The 21,205-nt window shown below is 31.6% G+C and overlaps 2 long non-coding RNA genes across 2 annotated transcripts in view; one reads left to right on the top strand and one right to left on the bottom strand.

The window, feature by feature from the left end:
- The window catches only part of LOC143057640 (uncharacterized), a 31,290-nt gene extending 20,399 nt beyond the window's left edge, over positions 1 to 10,891 (bottom strand). The window contains exon 1 of the long non-coding RNA XR_012972765.1: positions 10,166 to 10,891. This is a non-coding gene — a long non-coding RNA (uncharacterized LOC143057640). The remainder of the gene's footprint in view (positions 1 to 10,165) is intronic.
- LOC143057641 (uncharacterized) lies at positions 1,021 to 8,952 on the top strand. Its single transcript, XR_012972767.1, has 3 exons — positions 1,021 to 1,151; positions 7,416 to 7,626; positions 8,628 to 8,952. It is a non-coding gene; the product is annotated as an uncharacterized LOC143057641 (long non-coding RNA).
- Positions 10,892 to 21,205: the final 10,314 nt, after the last annotated feature.

Genomic DNA, 21,205 nt, shown 5'->3' with positions numbered 1-21,205 from the left:
ATACAATATCGAGCTCCGTCAAAGATGTTAGAAAAGCAGCGACAAAAGTACGCATGTTAACTGGAACATACATGCTTCAAACCTTAAAAGCAAAATTCAATCAAGCAGAGATAGATCCTACCTGCCCAATATGTAAGATTGAAGCTGAAGATCTTCAACACCTTCTAACAAGCTGCCCAGCGTATGGACACATTCGAAAATCGCACTTTCAACAGATAAAAGAATATATTGTTAGCAAAATTGGAAGTAGTGCATGGACAATCAATTTCAATAACAAATTGGCTATCACGCAATTATTGATAGACTGTCAAAGCTTCGTTGAAAGGAATATTCTCCCGAATGACAAACTGATACTAAGAACAATAGAAATGAAATCAAGGGACTACTGCCACCTAATCCACATGAAAAGAATGAACATTACTAATGCCTAGCTAGTGTGTGGAGTTAGGGGTATATCTCTGTGTAAGGTCAAGCCAGTGTCATTTCAAAAAACTTAAAAGTAGTACGCCATACGAACATTATTAAACTAATCAAAATAATACTACTATAACATCAAATTCATGATTTCAGATTATATAAATTTTCATCTTATAAGAAAACTTAGATAGTTTATTCTTACATTAAAATTACATGATAATTATACTATATCTTTGCAGTTTAAATTAACGTTAAGCCTAATTAAATAATGTAACTCAACATCCAAATTAGTCATGCTTATGTTTTATATTGCATTGAAAAGCACCTGTTTAAATTTATGAGTCTGCGAACATGTAATTTATCTAGTATATCTCTTGCCAATTTAATTACTTCATTACTTTAAAAGTCCCTATATTAATGCTTATATATAAATTCACGACTTGTTGTAAATACACTGGTTTTTATGGTGGAGGATGCTGTTCATTCATATTTTACAGAGGATTTATTGAGTTTTAATGTACATATACTGTTAACATTTATCGGTCTCATCCGAGTGCTCCTAAACAGGAGGGAATTACGAAAGAAGAAGAAGAAGCTCGCGTCGTCTGTCAAAGATAAATTTTTCATACTAGAAGCAAGGAGATTGAAAATTATTCACAGGAAAAACAGTTTGTTTTGAGGCAAACAAAATCAACATTCAATTAAATAAAAAAGAGAGTTAAGGAATTTACGTGGTAAGATTTTAATAGAACAAACGAAAAAAGGATCTGAAAAAGCATTTATGAGGGGGAGGACAGGGGGTACAAATAATTATGACGTCTTGAAAGGCTATTATAATTTTTTTTCTTTGACGCCTTATATCGTCGTCGATGTAAGGCGTCAAAGAAAAAAATTATAATAGCCTTTCAAGACGTCATAATTATTTGGTCAAAGAAAAAAATTATAATAGCCTTTCAAGACGTCATAATTATTTGGACTAGACAGGGGGGTACTCCTTTTCCTTCTCTCACCTATTTTCTCCTTTCTCCTACCCCTCTTCTCCTTATTTTATTTTTTTTTAATTTACCGGGAAAAAAAAGATATTTTATTTCTTCATATTTTATTTTTTTCTCCAACTTCTCCTTTTTCCCAACTTTCCTCTCCTTTCACCTACCCCCTTTCTCCCACCCCTTTCTCCTACCTCCTTTCTCCCTGTCTCCCTTATCCCTGTCCTCCCCCTCATTTATATCTGATACTGATCATAACTCATGAATAAAAATGATATCTGGTCTCAGTTGGGCTGCTGTGTCAGGATTTGACTGTCAAAGTGATACAAAACTCTAGAATTCTTCTGTATATATACAAATACACCGTGACAGTAGCTAATCAAGAAATTAATAAAAGGGGGAACGTCTAGTGCCTGTGGTCCTAGTGTAACAGTAGTCCAAATAATTATGACGTCTGGCAAGGCCAAGGCTTCATAATTAGTTGGAATAGTGTAACAGTAAATTTGGTCCGGTTGTAAAATTTGTTCTCCAGACTTTTTTTCCTAGTTAATTAAGTCCATGTCCATGATTTTACTAGGAATTAAAGTCCCAGGACAAATGTTTCTAGGAAAATCAGACCGAAACGTCTTGAAAAATTGGTTTATTTAAACAATTATATAAAGTATGTTCCCTATTGGAATTTTGAAAACAAGGAATAATTTACATGTTATTGAACAATTAACTTTCCTAAAAACTTTTAGATATTTATGTTTTTTTTATAAATTTTAAGCTATACAATTCTTACTTGCATCTCTGAAATGTGCTTCTATGTGGTTTTGTTAGCAATTTCTGTACAGGTCTGCTAAAGGCTCAAATTGACATTTCACCCAATTTCACCATTTTCCCTCCAAAATTTGGGTTTTAAGGCAAAAATTTTATTTTTCCTTATTGGTGACCCTTGTATTTGCCAGGGACGCATACATGTATATATAAGTCCTTTTATTTGCTTAATATTTGAAGCTGTATTTCAGCTTTGTACATTACAGATTTGGACCAGGTCACACCTGAGGTGTCACAGACAGTTTTTATTTGATATCCCATAAAAATATGTCAGCACCTCTATTTTCCCTATCATTTCATTGAAAATGGTCCCTTTAACATGCTTGTACCTATTTAAAGTAAAATTTTGAGCTTAAATGGTCTGGAACCCCTATTTTTTTTCGACAAATTTGAGGTACTCTTTGTAAAGATTAAAATAATACGGCATTCTGATAGAGACTTTGAATAAGTCTGAGCCATCTTAACTGTGTAAAATCAAAAGTAGCAGCACGAAATAAAGTTAAAATGAATATGAGTCCCCTGTATTATATTTTAAACACCGCTTTTTTGATGATCAAGTAATTCCTATTAAAATGAATACTGGAAAATAGCTGTAGAATCCCAAACAGAAAAATAAATGAACAAATTGCTTTCAAATCGTATTCAAATCTCTTTCAAATCGTGATTCTGCGATTTGTTAGTACCATTTGCTTGCGATTCATTAAACAAATCATAGACAAATCAGAATTTTTTAAATTCCCTAAATCTGATTTCTATGTGATTTCTTTCTATTGTATGATTTGTAAGCCATTTGTTTCTGTTTTTGTGTGATTTCTTTATGATTTGTTTACTTAGAATATCGTATGAAATGATTTGAAAGAGATTTGTTAACTTTGTTAGCTAGAACGGTGTGATTTCGTTATGATTTGTTAACTTTGAATATTCTATGAAATGATTTGAAAACGATTTGTTAACTTTCTTAGCTATCTTGATGTGATTCATTGATGATTTGCTACAATGAATAAAATGTTAATGCATTCCAGTTTTCTTTGTTTATCTATCTCTCTGACTTCCGGTTGAGGTCAAATTCAAATTTCAAATACTGTTCTATATGAACTGAACAAAGAAGGTTGCAAGATGAGGAGTTTTATTCAGTCTATGAAAGATGACGAATGGTAAGGAATCTTTATATTTATAATTTCACATATTTAACTAATACTATTCAAATGTTAACCTTTAAAATTCAGAAACTTTGCATTTCAGTATCTCGTTATAATCATGATAGTTTAGTGCTGTTAGGATTAATTTTAAAAATAAAAATGTGTAAAAGATGTGTAAGCAGATCAAAACATTTCAAGAATAGCTTCCCGAGCCAGCAGATAAAATTCACTGGCAAGTTTAATGTTTTAATTGTTGTTTACTGACCATGTCCCGGGCAAAATGGACAAAGCTATATATATATAATATATATATATATATTACAATGTAGCAGATTTGGACCAAGACTAAGACCCATCACCTATTCAACATTAATCTACTAAGTACACGTGGTTGCCTATGTTTTTTTCAAATTTCGTTTTAGTCAAATTCGGGTAAAAAGTAAGAGAAACTTCACAAAGAACAATTTGTCCCTAATCGTAACCAAAGATAGTACTCCTTTTTACAACTAGTGGAGTAGCTATTAAAGGTAAAATGAAGACACTTGCGCTTCAAAATTTGGGGGTTTCAGGGGCAGAACTTATTTTTGATCTGGATGTTAATGCTATAATCTGTGAATTGATGATTGATGCCAATTTATTTACGATTTGATTGTGATTTGCTTGAGGTAGGAATATGATTTACTTCTGATTTGCTTGACGTAGGAATATGATTTACTTCTGATTTGTTAAAGATTTGATAACAATTTCTTAACGATTTGAAAACAATTTGCTTCTGATTTGTAAATGATTTCAAAACAATTTCTTGGCAATTTGTTTATGATTTGCTTATGATTTGTAAGCAATTTGTTCATGATTTGTTATTGTGATTTGTTAGCTCATTTGCATGTGAAATTTTATCACTTTCAAATCACAAAGAAATCATAAGATTTGTTTATCATTTGTTACCCTGATTTGCTTATGATTTGTAAGCAATTTGTTCGTGATTTGTTATTGTGATTTGTTAGCTCATTTGCATGTGAAATTTTATCACTTTCAAATCACAAATAAATCATACGATTTGTTTATCATTTGTTACCATGATTTGTTCCTCAATTTTTTTTGTTTGGGATGCTCTCCGAACATAAAATTTGCATCAAATAATAAAAAAGCTTCATTTTAATCAACATAGAAATATGATGATTTATTGGGTATATATGATATTGCCTTCACTCAGTTATAAACTAGAAAAAAGTAATGTTTAGCTCACCTAGCCCAAAAGGCCTACTGAGCTTTTCCCATCACTTTGCTTCCGGCGTTGTTACCTTTACAAAAATCTTCTAGAACTCTGAAACTACTGGGCCAAATTAAACCAAACTTGGCCACAATCATCATTGTGGTATCTTGTTAAAAAAAATATGTCAGATGACCCGGCCAACCAGCCAAGATGGCCGCCATGGCTAAAAATAGAACATAGGGGTAAAATACAGTTTTTGGCTTATAACTCAAAAACCAAAGCATTTAGCGCATATATCTGACAAGGGTATAATTGGTATAATTGTTTAACAGGTGAAGATCTATCTGACCTGAAATTTTCAGATGAATCAGACAACCCATTGTTGGGTTGCTGCCCCTGATTTAGTAATTTTAAGGAAATTTTGCTGTTTTTGGTTTTTATCTTTAATATTATTATAGATAGAGATAAACTGTAAACAGCAATAATGTTTAGCAAAGAAAGATTTACAAATAAGTCAACATGACCGAAATGGTCAACAAGGTCAATTAATCCCCTATGGAGTTATTGTCCTTTATAGTCATTTTTTAACAATTTTCATAAAATTTGTAAATGTTTACTAACATTTTCCACTAAAACTACTGGGTCAAGTTCATTATATATAGAGATAATTTTAAGCAGCAAGAATGTTCAGTAAAGTAAGATGTACAAACACATCACCATCACCAAAACACAATTTTGTCATGAATCCATCTGCTTCCTTTGTTTAATATTCACATACATGTAGACCAAGGTGAGCGACACAGGTTCTTTAGAGCCTCTAGTTTAAAGTCTAGAATACCTTTTTATACAACCATAAAATTTTTGCAATCATATAATTATATTGGTATCACATTGCTTTGTGGTCAGCTGAGCATCGTTCGAAGACGGATGGTTTCCAGATAATAACTTTAGTATAAGTTAATCATGTTAATAGAAATGAATAGAATTTTAACACAATGTTTAAAACAACAAAAGGAAGCTTGGGATTGATATTGGGGGTTATGGTCCCTAAGGTTTAGGATAAGGGGACCAAAACAAGCATTTATCTAGTTTCAGGACAATAAGTTGTGTATAAGTATTTCAATTCCTCTGAAATAGTACCACAATGTTAAATATTATAAGAAGAAGGTTGGAATTTATTTTTAGGGTTATGGGGCAAACAGTCAAGAATGATGGGCCAAACACAAGCATTTTTGTAGTTTTAAGTAAATGACTTGTGTAAAAGTGTATGATCTTTCTAAAATTATACCCCAATGCTCTATACTACTATGGGATGGTTAGGATTGGCTAAGGATATAGATAAAACCATTTATGAATAAAGGGCAAAAAAGATGAAAAACAATTATTTTTCTGGTTTAAAGGATAGTCAAGACAATTTGAAAGCTGTGTAAGGGAGGTAATCCAAAAGTTATATTTGAATTATTTCACACAACTTTTAAGGTGGTACCTAACACTACAGGGAGATAACTCTGTAAAGTCAGCTAAAAGTTTTAATTACGTTGTGTTGTTAAAGGGATATTAAGCTTTTCAATGATCAAAATGAGTGTTTGTCAAACTGCTATATAACCAGTGTAATTTTTCTGATAAAACGGTTGGTTCAAAAAAATTTAAATTTTTATATTTTTGTCAAAGAGTCAAAGTAAATACTTTGTCAAAATTTTAAGAAAATTAAACGAGCCAAATTAATTTTAGTTTAAGTGTTGGGTACCACCTTAAAGATGTGATTTTGAAATTTACCAACATTTTGTTTATATAGATTAGACCGTTGGTTTTCCCGTTTGAATGGTTTTACACTAGTAATTTTGGGGCCCTTTATAGCTTGTTGTTCGGTGTGAGCCAAGGCTCCTTGTTGAAGGCCGTACTTTAACCTATAATGGTTTAATTTTTAAATTGTTATTTGGATGGAGAGTTGTCTCATTGGCACTCACACCACATCTTCCTATATCGATATATAACTTCAGTATTAATAAAATCCTTTGGAAATTTGCCAATAACTTAAGTTTAATTAAAAAAAATGCCAATAGTTTTAGCATAAGTAAATATAAATCTTTGAAGTTTGAAACCACAAAAAGGAAGGTTTGGATTGATTTGGGGGTTAATTTATGGTCCCTTTGGTGTAGGAAAAAGGGGTATAAAAGGGGCCCAAATAATCAATTTTCTATTGTCCAGACAATAATTTGTAGAACAGTTTATAGAATTGCCTGAAGTTTCCACACCACAAAACTCAAAAGGATAGTAAGGGTTGGAATATTGGAGTTATGACTCAATCTGTTTATGAATTAGAAGCAACAAAAGGGGAAAAACAAGGGTTTCCTGGTTAATGGACAATTACTTTAGATTTGTTTCTTTTTGTTGGTGCCTTTTTTTGCTAGTTCTTTTATGAATTTTTATGCTCTACCTACAATAGTAGAGAAGCATTATGTTTTCTAGTCTGTGCGTCCTTTCGTCTGTTTGTTTGTCTGTCCATCCATTCTTCCCACTTCAGGTTAATGTTTTTGGTCAAGATAGTTTTTGATGAAGCTGAAGTCCAATCAACTTGAAACTTAGTACAAATGTTCCTTATGATATGATCTTTCTTATTTTAAAACCAAATTAAAGACTTTTGACCCCATTTTTATGGTTCACTGAACATAGAAATTAAAAGTGTTCCCTCAGTTTCAGGTTAAATTTTTTTTAGTCAAGGTAGTTTTTGATGAAGTTAAAGTCCAATCAATTTGAAACTTAGTACACATTTATCATTAAAAAAGCTGATTGTGTCGTTTCATATTGATTAAAATTTATTTACCTAATTTATAATTTCAGCTTTTCCATGCATTGTAAGATTTCCAGAATATAGAACATGTAGTTCCTGATAAAAAAAAAAAACACCAAAAGATTGCTACGATAAAACTGTTGAGTAACTATTTGTAATACAGAATGCATCAAGATGGTGGTATGCTACATATATAATATTGATACTATGACAGATGAGAAAAGAAACTGAAGACATAATGAAATGCTGAAGTCAGCAAAGGTATGATTATAACTGTTACTGATGTTTGAAGAAGTGTGTCATTATAGCATCGACAAATATTTCAATCAAACATGGTTCAGTACTTCAGACTAGTTTTAATTTAAAAGAATTAAATGGCTACTAACATCCATTGCTAATTACAGCTTATTAACCTCCTGTTAAAAAAAAGAGGGGTGAAATATACCATAGCAACATTCAAACTCATAAATCGAAAATAAACTGACAATGCCATGGCTAAAAATGAAAAAGACAAACAGACAATTAATAGTACACTAGAAACAACATTAAAAACTAAAAACTGAGCCACACAAACCCCACCAAAAACTGGGGGTGATCTCAGGGTCTCCAGAAGGGTAAGCAGATCCTGCTCCACATGTGGCACCCTTCGTGTTGCACATGTTATTACAAACTTGGCATATATAGTTTATTTCGGTAGGTCACATTCATGAAAAGGAAAGGGGATTGCAGGTACGAAGTAAGAAACATCCGATATCATCTGTGAAATGGTTTATCCATAATGGTCAACCAACTGTGATGATTGGGTAACCTGTATTATATTCAGGGGTGAATTCAGACATTTCTAAAGGGGGGGGGGGTTCAAACTAAATGTCTCCATTCAAGTGCATTGATCGTCTCAAAAAAAGGGGGGTTCCAACCACCGGAACCCTCCCCTTGGATCCACCACTGATATTTGAGAAATTGCCACAATACATTTTGTTGATATCAAATTAAAGTTGAGAAGCTACTGTAATCTATATATGTTTATCTACTTTTCATTGTCTACTCTCACCTTGATTGGTAAATAAATAAAAATCATGTTGGAAGAAAAATTTAGTCATGTGTATATGTTTTAGGAACTAATTGTGGTATATTCTTCAGATTGAAACATGCAACAGAAAGTTCAATCATGACCATAAAGCAGGCAAGACATTTCAGTATGTAAAATCTTGTAAAAATATGTCAAACTATGTCAAAGCATATTTTTTGTTTTGTTTTTTCAGATAAAGATATAAGGAGTAGATATTTTCCTGAAGATCTCGATCATTTATGTCTCGAATGTGAAGGGAACAGAAGCTATCATGATGATTCTTTAAAGAAAAGATACAGAAACACAAGCTCCTGTAGACACTTATGAAAAAGAAGATGTTTTTGCAATGAATATGTGTGAATGTGATAAATTATGGCAAATCAACATGGTCAATTAACAACAATATGTTCTACAAATTTCTTAGATTTATAAGTTTCATAACATTTAGTTGAGGCAAACTAAAGTTAGATAACGGAAAACGAAAAAAATTGCAAATAAATATTGTTATTAAATACTCAGTTTTAGTTATTTTTATTTTGATATTAAAAAATATACTGTATTAGATAAAAACTAGTTATACATTTAAAAAATTAGTAACCCTCATGTCTCCCTGCATTAGAAGTTGCATAATTTAGCATTTACAGATGAAATATAATTGTGAGTAAAGTTCAACATGTGAAATAGTCTGACTGGATATGACAGAACATCAAAAGAAATGACGAAAAATTACACATCTTATCAAAATAGTACTACTAGAAATAAAAGCTACTTGCAATTTTCACTGGTTTTAGGTTCAGTAACAGTCTGACAAGGAAAGAATTTAATGAACATGATTATGATGCCTCTTGATAAATATAAAAACATATTGACTGTAAAATAATTACCAGTTACCAATTATATCTGTTGTTTACAAAATTTGTTATTTGGAAATATCTGTTGAATGTTTTGAAATTAAAATGTGTTAACTGAAATGATTAAAGAATTGAAGTCTTTAAATGATACAAAAGCAAGGATACATTGAATGATTGCAATTGAGACAACTACTAGCCCTGCATAGTAGGGCACTGATGTAAACAAGTACAGGTCACCTGAAGTCTTCAACAATGAGCAAAAGCCTGAATTTAAAGATCGTTATACATGGGCTTATTAAGTCCCAAGATAATGGTATCTACATCCTTTGCTTTCAAATTTTTGTTAGTATGTTTCTGATGAAGGTTAATTAAAATAAGCCCAGCACACTTAATTTGTGAACTGTTTTTATTTAATTTCAAAAGGGAAAGCTAAGAGACAAATTTAAGCAAATAACAAAAAAAGGAAATCCATTTAATATGGCAGACAGCAACCAAACACAACCAGTGGACATAATGAACATGTTTTTGAATGCTCAAACTGCAATAATAACATTAGACACAAAAACATCTTATATAATGCTGGATTACACAAAAGTGTTTAAATCATCTGCTCTTCTCTGGTGTTTAAAAAATTGTACAGATTTGGTGTCACAATATCTCAGTAGCATGGATTAGAATCCCGGCATGGGAAGAACAAAAAATTTGTGAAAGCAAATTTACAGATCTTACATTTTTGGGTTGATGATTTGACGACTAAATGCATGTATACATGTACAATATATACAAAAAGTTAGCTTCTATTGAGACAAAGGCAAAAATAATAGTGCAACAAAACATGTTTATTACAGATATAATAACAACAAACTAAAATAACACTTACCACTACTAAATGATTAGGAACTTTCAGGAACTAATTGCAGCTACTGTCCAGGTTATGTTAAACAAATCACCTCCAACTGACCGTCTCCAACTGATCTGTTCAGTGAAGAGTTTTTACCATTGAAATGAAATGTGAACACATTCCAATCTTTTGGCAGACGTGAATATTCTCATGTGGCATTTATACCTATATCCAAGGGTACCTATATCTGGTGGTGATAATTAACCATTTTTTTCTTCTTTTTGTTTAATTTTGAAAAAAAAAATGGAATTTTAACTTTTTTCAGCATTTTGGAGAAAAAAATAATTTTGTAAATTTTTCATGTTTTTTTCATTTATTTTTATAAGAATTAAATTTTAAAAGAAAAATTTTTAAAATATTTTTTGTTTTTTTTTAATTTTGAAAAATTTGATTTTTTTGAAATATTTTGCATTTATAAATTTTTTAAACTTTAAAAAAGTTAATTTTAGTTGCCTTCGTCCATGCAAGCATGGACTAAGTTAGCCTTGGTTGCCTTCGTCCATGCATGCATGGACTAAGTCTGGTGTGTTAGTCCATGCAAGCATGGACTAAGTTAGGGTTAGTTGCCTTAGTGCATGCATGCATGGACTAAGTCTGTTGTGTTAGTCCATGCATGCATGGACTAAGTTAACGTTAGTTACCTTCGTCCATGCATGCATGGAGTAAGCTTAGTTTCTAAGTTTTCATGTTTACAAATCATGAAAAGGTTAAGCCATACTTTCAAGTTTTGCAATTTATTTCCTAAGGTAAGTTATAATGCACAATATGTATGTAAAACATAATTAATAGGTTGAATATGAAAAAAACCAACTAAACAGAAAAAAAAGGTAATTACATCAAATCAAAAAATAATTGAACTAACACCATGAAATTAAGAGGTAAGAAGAAATGGAGGTTTTCTAGAATTGATGTTGATTTCCAGTTTTATTTAATACCTTGTTTTTGGTCCTTTTTTCTGCACTTTTTGCCGAATAATAAGTTATCTTAATTAAATTGAACATGAAAAATGCCATTATATTTATTTTTTTCATACTTACAATTTCCGTTCGCGTGAGCTATGGCTATTATAACATAGATGCCAAAGACGGACAGTACATTGCGTCTTGTCATCATCGTAGTCCTGTAGAACATCACTTCTTGTTATTGTAAAACAAATAGAATTAATGATGAATTTCACTAAAACTATAAAAAAAAAAACTTGTTCACAGATGTGACAGTGTTTGTGGACGTGACGAACACTGAACAGGATAAACATCAAATTAAAGTACATGAGGGTCTTCATTGGAGATTCTTATATTTCTTTATTTTTTAATGTTTAAACCATTCTCTATTCTTTTTATTTCCCCTGTTGTTGTTCTCTTTTCTTCATTATTTAACGCCCTATTATTGTGTTATTTTTATTTTTCTTGCAATTTTTTTGTCTATCATTTATTATTTTCTGCCCATTATTCTGCACTTTTTGTACACTATTCTCTATTATGAAACTTAATACGGACCCTCGTAAATGACAGCTGCAAAACAAGCATCCTTTTTTCTTTCATCTTTTTAAATGCATATTTTTTTAATTGAATATGAAGATAACATGTGTTTATTTCTATTTCAGACTTTAAAAAAGGGGAGAATATAATTAAATTTTGATATGACTTGTTTCTTTCATTCTAAAATTATATAACAATCGGTAAAATTAGTTTTTTTCTAATTTGATGAAAGAAACTGAAAATAATGTCCGCATGCAACTGTAAAAGATTGTAAAGTATTTTTTATCGTATAAATATGCTTTTGATCTGCATATAATAAATTAAAGAATTAGTATATGATGCTTGATGTACATTAGGTAGACGAAAGATTCATCTTTGGATTTTATCACTGTATAGATGAAACATCTGGTGAACATTTTTTTCCTGAGTGTTTTCACTTGCCCAGCAGTTAGCAATCCTGTACCTACATAGAATATAATTCATAGGTCACTTCTTGTTAACTTACTATTTATAACCGTAGGCATAGATGGCCTAACTAAAAGGCGTGTCTAGCAAATAAAACTGAAAGTCTTATGTGTTGATAATTTTTTATAAGTGATAAAAAAAACAAGATACATTTCACCTCTTATAATGTTTTTTTTTAACTTATTTCAAGAGTTCAGAAATTAAGGAATAATTCCTTCATGTTTAATATTAATTACAAAATGGGTAGGTATTATATTGTCGATATTTTATACTAAGCGTAAGCGAGGTGTAAAATATGGCCAGATATAATACCTACCTATGTAATAATGAGCATAGAGCATGAAATAGGACTTATAGGACAAAAACGGTATTTGTATAGGTCGAAGCGTACAAAAATACCTTACACATGTTTTGCTGTTCCCGCTTCCTCCCCATGAAATATGTACATTACATTTCATATTTAATAAGTTAAAAAACTAATTGCAAGGTAAATATGTGTTGTTTGAATAACAATAAATAATAAATTTTATGTAAGCAGTTAAAATTTATATATAATATTAGGATAAAAATGAAAATAACAAGAATGTAAACGGTAAATTTGTGCGCATATATATTTTGCGCTAACCAGCACACGGGTTTGTTTACAAAGAGAAATAAGGACGTCATATTAGAATAAGATGTAGGCGTTTAACAGAGAAACGTCAAAAGGTGACAAAGATAGATGGCATATTACTTTGTCCCTTTTTTATATTGAATTCTCATATGCTTCGTACCAATCTTTTGATTGATTTCATTTCCAACCGATTTTTACAGTTTGTTCTTATTTTGTGCGATTGCCACAGTCCCGGGTTGGGATATGGTTGAACGCTCACAACATTCTTTATGTACCTATCCAACGCCTGAAGCCTGGTTATTCTGTTGATGTCCCAGGTTTACTGAGAATTAACAAGGAAATTTATCAGACAAACAGTAAAGTAAAGAAACGATTTTTTAGCCATATTTGCTCGATGTAATTGGTGGACAGAGGAAAATTTTTCTGCAAGACAATGTCCGCCTCTAAATGCAAAAGTAACCATGGATCTCCTAACTCTAAACAACATTCATGTGTTGCCATTTCCCTAAAGTCGCCAGATTTGTACCCCCTAGGACATCTTTCAGACGAATCTGATTCACGCGTCATACACATCAAACCCTAACCTCAGTCAATGGGTCAACTCATTCAAGTGTTGTTATATGATTGGCAAAGAAACCACAGCTTCGAATATATATATACACAATTTGACTCGATCCGAAAAACTTTTTTGGCGGCAACGAATGCTTCAAATATTTTGTATCACTGGAAGAATTTTGTTTATCATGTGTAAGTTGGTAGCGTGTTCGTTGCGCGTCGATTTATTTCTCCATGTTACCCAATTATAAGAGATTTTTACTTTGTCGATTCTGCTGTTTCGTTGTTTTTTTCTTATAGTAGATGTGTTTCGATATGTTTTAGTTCGTAACCCGGATTGGTTTTCTCTCAATCGATTTTTTTACTTTGAACAGCGGTATACTGTGTACTACTGTTGCCTTTATTACTGCAGACACTGGCGAATTCAGATTTTTATTCAGATTTTTTTTCAGATTTACATTCATTTGTGTTTAATGCTGTTCATCTTTATCAGCGCTAGTTCTCTTTTCTTTTTTGTGAATTGTATGTGTGTAAACCTTTTTATAATGGTCAAGTCCTAAATAGAGATAATAATCTGGGGAAAGTAGCACTATCAATTGTTTATAAAATAATTGGCACTTAGGTCATTAAAATCCAAATGAATAAATACATGTACATTATATAGTATATCTGAAAGAATCAATTGAAAATGTCTTATTGCTGATATGGAATAGCATCCCAATGAAAACAAACTTTATAAATAAACAATAAACAGTTGATCTGATTGATCTGATTGAAACAAAATAACAAGATACTATATTTGTAAATATGATAAACTTTTGCCTAGAAAAAAAACACTGTCTTCGTAAACAATTATCTTTTGTACATAACATTTCATTGAATGAAAAAAAAAACAATTCTTCCTAAACGGTTAAACAAAAAATAAATCCCTTTTTATTTTAATCCTCTCACCTTTATAAGCTACTTATATAAATTATAAAAAGCCAATAGAACATTTTTCAAACACTACAGAGCTTATTACTGCTATAAAAGATTTCGGATTACTTACGGCATACGTATTTGTTTAAAACATTGCTCAAATCCATTCTTTGTGTACATGTTCCTTCTATGACAGTGGTTTAATTGTAAAATATTGTATTTGTTAAAATATGTAAAAGGGACGAGACCCAGTTAACAATATGTATAAAGGAACACTATGAATATGACCCAGTTCATAAAACTTGTAAAGTCTCATATATGCAAAATTCAAATTAGAAACTTGTACATTTCTATTTCATTTAAGGTAGCACAATACAAAGATTGTTTTACTTCCAATCTCCAACCTTTAAAATGCTGTTACTTTCTTTAGACTGCATATAAATTAATAAAAGAGGTATATATAGATAGATAAAAGATTAATCTTTTAAATGAATGCAATATTTTGGGATGCAATCATTATGTAATCAATTATTATGTAATTTATGGCAAAATCTTGGTCAGTTCACTTGAATGAATTAAGCTCTATCATCTTTATAACTAAATTTCACCGAAATCTTAATCTACACAGCAGGAGCTACAAAAGGTTGTCTCAAATTATCGCTATCGTATTCCTTTCTCTCATAAATCTGTAATTAGTGTAAACATCCTCATCACATAAAAGTAGATAATGTTTAATTAGGTGTAAAACTTGTTCTATACATTCTATCTGAAATCTGAAACACCCTTTTGTAGATAATGGCTCTAGGAACAACATATAATAAAATCAATCCTCTCATGGTATCCATGAAGAAGCTAATTTCAATTGAAAATGGAAATTTCTTGAAAAATTTTGTAGACACAATTAACATTATATTTGATTACATAATTGTTGTATAATACTAACATTGTATTTATTTGAAAGAGTAATCTGTTAGCTATCCATAAATACCACTTTTATAAATTTTCAAGCATTATAAAAAAAGTTACAGCATTTTAAAACTGGGGAATTGGAGGTATTAAATCTGTATTGTATTGTGCTACCTTAAATAATTAATATATTAAACTACAAAATCTAAATTTATAAAAAAAAACTACAAAATCAAATAATTTCGTACACATCCATTTTCCCCGTTTCATAACACGTTACAAACCATTGGTTGTTATTTTTCTTGAAACGTATAACCCATGGTTGTTTTATTCCCATTCTTTCCGCTGGGAATTCGTAACGGGTAACCATCTTTTTAATTAATGTTTATTACGTCAACCATATGTGCAAACACTCACGTTCTTATGAAGTACCTTTCGTGTGTAAAAAAAATCTTATTTTTCTAGAAAAGACGTTTGTGTTATTTACAGTTCTGGCACTGTGTTTGTCCCATCGGCACACATATTATCACTCCGGTCTTCTGCATATAGATAAAAGCTACCCCTGTTTATTTTAGCCTTTTCATTTTTGACACCAGTGGTGCAATAATCTATCTTAAAGTTTGACTATATGCAAGAATAAATTCCCAAACGATTTGACATAATTCTAGAACTTGATAAGTGTTAGCAACTCTATGGCACAATGTCATATCATTGGTTTTAATGAAAGAAAAAATAATTGTTCTTGAGCTTCTTAAACTACTTGTGTCCTATATTTGATCTATATTGTTATGTTCTATTGATAGCTTGAGTTCACGATGACAGACCCAGTTGGGACTGTTTTTCATGACTTATAGGAACTCGCCGGTCGTGAAGATACATTCATCATTCGTAAAAATACCACTGAGATAGACATATTGTCCATCTAATATACGTCAATACTCTTTATTACATTGATATAACCAGTGTAAAGGTTTTTGGTTTTAAATTCCTATCCATGGCTTCTGACAACATGCGTTGGTTTCAACTAGTTTCACCTCTAAAATCACTGTGACCTGTTTTGCAAAATGTTTGACCATATTTCAGTCTCATTCTTTGGTTAAGGCATCGCCGTTTTCCTCTATTTTCGTTAATTCTAATCATTTCGAGTAAACACTGTAGTTCGGATTCATATGTTGTCAACACGTATCATATATATAGTAATCCAATTATCAACAGAACATTTCAGACTTTCAAGACCTGTTAAATTTTCGGAAAGTTCCCAACAAGCTCTCTTTCTTCGATTTGATTATTTCGTGAACGTCGTTAACCGTTTGTCAGTTTCTATACTTCTTCTTGTTAAAGTAACCTTGGAGTTCGGTATTTTTGTATATTTTTTTACGTCATTAGTCATCATCAGGTAAGAATTCTCAATATAAAGTCGGTAATATTGTTTTTAGGTTTTGAAAGGGCGATCATTTTGTACATAGTTATATGTTATGCGTTATGACACACGATCAATACTATACAATTACTGTCTTTTGATGAGGTAAATATGCGGTTTTATTGACTTTTGAAAAATGATATTCAATGAGGCCGACGGCCGAAGTGAATATCAGTTTTTCAAAAGTCAATAAAACCCCATATTTACCGAAACAAAAGACAGTAATTGTTTTATTCCACATTGCGAGAGAAGAAAATGTATTTAATGACAAACATATATCTACCAATTTTTTTTACATGACACATTTTACCATAACGTTGCATGTAAAAGCGCGTGACGTTTAGCGCGGTGAATAACACTTTCTCAGGTGAATATGCTTTTTTATTCAAAATCCAATTCATATAGAGAAACCTACTAAAATAATACCAATATGGAATAAACTTTTTTATCGTTAGAAACGCTTAAAACAAATATTGCTTTTTTTTCCTCAAAAGGAGGAAGAGATGTGTTTATAACGAAATGCATTCTATCAAACATGTTCCTGATATGCATTTTTAGTTTGGTACTTTTATGTAAGAATATGAAGACCTTTTAACAGCACTTAATCTAAAAGCAAGATGTAAATCAACTAAACAAAACATTATGAGTGATTTTGGTTTAATAAACACCCTCTCAATACCTCTGTTTTTTTATGCCCCACCTACGGTAGTAGGGGGCATTATGTTTTCTGGTCTGTGCGTCCGTTCGTCTGTTCGTCCGTTCGTCCGTCCGTCCGTCTGTCCCGCTTCAGGATAAAGTTTTTGGTCAAGGTAGTTTTTGATGAAGTTGAAGTCCAATCGACTTCAAACTTGGTACACATGTTCCCTATGATATGATCTTTCTAATTTTAATGCCAAATTAGAGTTTTTACCCCAATGTCATGGTCCACTGAACATGGAAAATGATAGTGCGAGTGGGGCATTCGTGTACTGGGGACACATTCTTGTTTATCCTGAGATTATTTGTAGGGCCTAAAATTTTTACAAACATTGAAAAAAAATCGCCAGTGGTTGTTTTAATAAAACAAATACGAGACAAAATCAATCAGGTCGGTATTCAGTATTGTGATATTTATTTGCTCTTTTTAGGTTAACTGCAGAGTGTCAATTTACAATTGTGAGATGGGACAACTTCCTAACAACTATTTCAAAAACAAGTTCGAAATACAAATAAGCATTAAAACATTAGAAAGCAATGTAAGAAAAACTTAACTATTGTTTGAAAACAAGGGCTGCGTATTCGTATCTTTTAACAACAGCAAAAACACCAAGGTCCTTATCAACTTCACAATGTACTTTTCGACATCTATGAAGTAGTTTGTGTAGTTGAATGTACGGTTTATAATCAATATTGATTAGATTAGGTTAAATACATTTTATACATGTCTTTCACACCGGGAAATCTTATGTACAGCAGGGTTTATTGACAGTTCTCCAACATTTGTAAAAAAAAAAAACGGTTTCATGTTCATCGAAAAGTGTCAAAAAATATATAAGCTTGGTGGGTTTGTTTAGCAATTTAAAAAAATATTGTTATAAGGATGATAATCGCGATCTGTATATGATGTACATATACAATATATGTTCATTGTCAGAAAATGTTAAATTTATGTGTATGAGCTTCAGAAATACAGGACGTAGCGAGTACAAAACGTTTTTTTCTGATAATGTACATCTTTTGTTTTTGTCTTGAAGTTTACATCAGATACTTGAAACTTTAGGTGTTAAAATCTAAATTATTTCTCTTAGTTTAAAGCCACGTAGTTTAATCGTGGACTGAGAAGAGTATTTTAATCGTGGACTGCGAAGAGGACCCAAAATGAACTGTTCCGCAAAAAGAAATATCCACAGAACCACTTACTTAATATAGAAGCGGGGTAACAGGACACTCTATTTACCAATAAATCTAAAAAAATAAGTGTGTACCTGTTATTTTTGCAATAGTTGGCTGATTGAGGGTTAAAAATAATAAGGTAAATGGAAAATAATTATGTTGTTATTATTCGATTAATGCTTTCTTCGGGTAGCATTACCTTTTACTCCTTGTTGCAACTGGAACACGGAAGTAGAATAAGGCGTGTCTCCATCTTTTATCACGGTGATTCTTTTTTTGCATCTATCATATATGTAAACAAAAGATCTGACATGAATTGCAATGAAATAAGTATCTTCCAGAGACCAAAGGATGAACACGTAGGCAACTATAATATGTCAACTAACGGCAACCAACAATGAGCAAAACTCATATAGTATTATATTAAGCTAGAAAAGACCCAACATGACCAAATATAGTTAAATAAAATAAGTCAAACTAGAAAATATTCAAAATGTTATTGTTTTTGGTGGGTTGTTTTAAGAACACTTCCGTTCCTTGCATACTCATAGTGTTATCATTTACCGAAATGAGTTCTTGTTCAATGTCTTATTAGATAAAAAAAAAAATGTTTTCGGATTGCTATTTATCTATTGACTGAATCTTCAATATACTGTCAAAACACATTGCTGTACTGTTGCCTTTCTATACATCTATGTCGTTAAGGCTGTACAAAATAACTGACTAAATTACATATTAACTTATTCATTGTTATTTACATTTGTACCTGCTTGCTTGCTGACTTGCTTTCTTTCTTTCTTCCTTCCTTTCTTCCTTCCTTCCTTCCTTCCTTCCTTCCTTCCTTCCTTCCTTCCTTACTTACATACTTACTTTTAAATCAAGTTTTGCACAATAAAAAACGTTTCGAAAAATAAAATAAAAACATTACACATTACTGCTTTATTCAAATAATGAAAGATAAAACTATGAGACTAAAATCTCAAATTATTTTGCACACGACAACTTTCCCCGTTTGATAGCAAGTGACAAAGAACTGGTTGCTATTTTTCTTGAAACGTAATACCCACGGTTGTTTTATTCCTATACTTTCAGCTGGAATAATTCTTACAAGCTTACCATCTTTGGTAATTTGATGAATGTTTCGTGAATTGTATGCGCAAATATAATAATTCCCGTCATCGTCTACGTCGATACCTCTTGCGTATGTTTGTCTATCATTCGTGTAAGAAAATACTTTTGTATTATTTACAGTTCTTGATACCGTGTTTAACCCATCCGCACAAATATAATCACTCCTGTCTTTAGCATATAGATAAACACTGTTCCCGTTTGTTGAAGCCTCTTTGGTTTTGACGCCAGTAGTGGCGTTAATCTATGTCAAATAACTGCAATATGCAAGAATAAATTCCCCATTGACATGGCAGAATCCATGAACTGGATATATGTTAGCAACCGTATGACACAGTGTCATATCATGTGTGTTGATGATAAAAAATGATTTTGAACTGCTTGAAACTGCAGCTCTTGTGCCATTTATTATATCTATATCGCATGGTTGGCCTTAAGTTCGGCGAGAATGTCTCCATTGTGACTAAATTTCAATACTTTATATGACTGACCGTTTGTAAAGATAAACTCATCTTTCATAAAAAGACCACTTAGATATACACACTGTGCATTTAAGTCAATACATTTTATTACATTGATATTTCCAGTGTGAAAGTTTATTTGTTTGCCCAGCGATAGTATCGGACTAGTGTTGGTTTCAACTAGTTTAACTTCTCCTATATTTGCGACTCGTTTTGCAAAATTTTCTGCTATATCATTAGCTTCTAAATGCATAGAAATATTCCTAGTTTCGCTCATACCTTTGTTAAACGCATCACTGAATTTTTCCTTATTTTCGTTAATTCTATTCATTTCCAGTAAACATTGCAGTTCGGACCCATGTTGTAAACAAGTATCATATATAGCAATCCAGTTATCAACCGTACTTTTCAGACTTTCAAGATCTGTTGACTCCTCGGAAAGTTTCAGGACTGTTTCTTTCTTCGATTTGATTATTTCGTCTTTGATTTGTTCTTCAATTTTGTTCAGATGCTCAATAATGTTATCTTTAATGGTTCTGACCTTTATAAGAATAGCTTGCACCTCTTTTTCAAAATCGGTCAAAAAATTTTTCCTGTCACATATTTAATCGGTCAATTGTTTATTCGTATCTTTAAGTTCTGTAGACAATTCCATCGATTTCTGTGATTTTTTTATGCCTGAAACAGCCTTCTCGAATGTGATTACGTCATCACATTTCCTGTGCGATAAAGTGGCACATAATGTACATATTGGTTTAGAATGGTCAACACAATAAGCCTTTATTATTTCCCCTAAATGTTCTTCGCAAAATATCAACGAAGACACGATTAGTGTTTCTTTATTAGTTCCAACGTCCTCTAGAGATATTATCGGGTGTTTTGCAGAAATCTTAAATGATTTGTGGTATGTTTCGCAAGAACTGCAAAACGCCTCGTCGCAAACTGTGCACAAAGACCTCGCTTTTTTAGATTTATTATTCACCTTACATGAATCACACATTTTTTCGCTTTTTCTTATTTCCTGTCTATCCATCATTGAAGCAACGAAATTGTTATCTGGTAATTTTTCAGCCCATGTCTCTGGATTACCTGTTGAGTCTCCCATCAAAACATCCTGTCGACAAATCGGACACTTAAAAGTTGTTCCAGCTTTTCCCTTGTTCACTGTAGACAGAATGTAAGTGTTTATGCATGTCTTACAGA

The sequence above is a fragment of the Mytilus galloprovincialis genome, chromosome 13 (assembly GCF_965363235.1).
Source record: "Mytilus galloprovincialis chromosome 13, xbMytGall1.hap1.1, whole genome shotgun sequence".
Classification (NCBI taxonomy): Eukaryota; Metazoa; Mollusca; class Bivalvia; order Mytilida; family Mytilidae; genus Mytilus; species Mytilus galloprovincialis.
The sequence above is the reverse complement of the archived record's forward strand: the minus strand, read 5'-3'. Positions and strand labels throughout refer to the sequence as shown.